At 44.2% G+C, this 1,794-nt stretch overlaps 1 long non-coding RNA gene across 1 annotated transcript in view; it reads left to right on the plus strand.

Annotated features, from left to right (window-relative positions):
- The first annotated feature begins 130 nt into the window (after window positions 1-130).
- LOC104914738 overlaps window positions 131-1,794 on the plus strand; it is a 3,955-nt gene continuing 2,291 nt past the window's right edge. Inside the window, exon 1 of the long non-coding RNA XR_004162151.1 lies at window positions 131-322. This is a non-coding gene — a long non-coding RNA (uncharacterized LOC104914738). The remainder of the gene's footprint in view (window positions 323-1,794) is intronic.

Below are 1,794 nucleotides of genomic sequence, written 5' to 3' on the forward strand. Positions count from 1 at the left end.
CGTTCCTTACTCCTTTTGAATAAAGGTGATCCTGGCTCTGTGCAGTGAGAGCCATCCCCTGCCCCCCAGATCAATATTTTAATATGACTTATCAGAAAGAGAATGAATTGTTTACTTTAAAACCTCAGGATCCCATAAAGGGCGAGGCAAAGGTGTCCCCTGGAAACAGAGGCCTTGAACAGCTGACCACTGCTGTGATCCCATGAAAGAAAACCAGGTTCTCCAGCTATCCGGGCACAATGATTTCAGCAACATGTCACACAACAGCACCTCAGTTCTGACAGATCCCAATGGCACACCGACAGGACCCCTGTCTGCGATGGTAAGTGCCTTCCCATCCTTGATTCACGTGAGGAAAAGGAATGATAAAACGGACTAACAGAAAGAAAATAGTGCTTGTGTCTTTCGAATAAGAAGCACTTTGGAATAACAAATTATCTGCAAATGGCCTGTTTAATTTAGCAGGATTTAGTGTCTTGTACACAGTGATCTCAGCCCACACTTTCTATTAAAGGGATTAGGTTGGCTTAGGAAGAAAATACAGCTGGTGGTAAACATAGCCAGCTTGCAGGGATGCTTCCAAGCCTGAAGGTATGAAAAGGACAGATGTTGTGATCCACGCTGTGATGCTTCTTGAAAAATTCTCATGTTCGCAATTTTCTTCGTGACTCAAACATTCTGATAATAGAAGAGAAGCAAAAAGGAGAATTTTTTTCTGTGACAATGTGTGTTTTTCTCCCTGTACTGCTGCTCCCTTGTTGCTTTGCGTTTTCTTGCTCCTTCGCAATACTAAAAGCTGCAGTGTTTCTTTCTTTCACTACCTTTTGTTCTTGGAAATATTCCCTTTTCCATGTAGCTGTGGAACTATGAAGCTGCCTGCTGCAGTTGCATTCTTTCTCTGGCTGCCATCTGTATTTCACAGCAAAGCCCTGAGGTGCCTTTGCCAGAGCCTTGCTGCTCGTGGCTCTGCATATGCCAGCAACTGACTCACTTTTGCGTGGAGGGCTTAAATGGAGTAGGATTGTCTTACCTTTCTTCTCCAATGCAGATTTAATGCTGAGTAAAATGTGTATTGGTAAAGGTGGGGAAGACCAGTGCTACCATGATGAGTTAGAAAGAAATGTACAGTATTTGTATATCCCCGTGGCATTGATTCCAACTATCAGTAGCTAAAGAAGAGACACGTTCATTAAAAATGCAAGTATGCAAATGCAAGCAGCACCCTGACTGGATATCAAGTGTTCTGGGTGTAACTGCATTTCCCATCATTAATTCAGAGCACTCAGTGCTGTTCTGATGCATGGGATGTGCTCAGGTCCTTCCCTTCCTTTGGACATGGCTCTTCTGTAGCTGTGATTTTCTGGTGGCACAACCTGTGGGTGGGTCTGCAGCCACCCCACCATTCTATTATGCATTTCCCCCACTGCACGTAAACTTACTTAACTTACTGACTTAAAGTCAGTACAAAGTGAAAAGCACTTGGAAAAGTCTCAGGCCTGCTCAAGTGCCTACAGGCAAACTTCCTTGCAAGAGTGGGCATAGCAGAGCAGTTGTAGTAGTCATGTTCAAAACTCAAAGCAATCTGACACGGTAAGCAGCTCACAGCCACTCATAGCTTTGCTATTTGCCAGCCACAGGCTGCTCAGAACTCAGCTCGTGCTGCCAATCACGCTTACTCATAGGTTCAATTATATGCATTTGTAAATCAGTGGTTAAACTGGTCCAGAGCTCTGCAGACTGTCAGTCTGCATGGGCAGATCCACACAGGTTGAAATAGATTGTGTTTATGAGAAA

The sequence above is a fragment of the Meleagris gallopavo genome, chromosome Z, assembly GCF_000146605.3.
Source record: "Meleagris gallopavo isolate NT-WF06-2002-E0010 breed Aviagen turkey brand Nicholas breeding stock chromosome Z, Turkey_5.1, whole genome shotgun sequence".
Taxonomy (NCBI): Eukaryota; Metazoa; Chordata; class Aves; order Galliformes; family Phasianidae; genus Meleagris; species Meleagris gallopavo.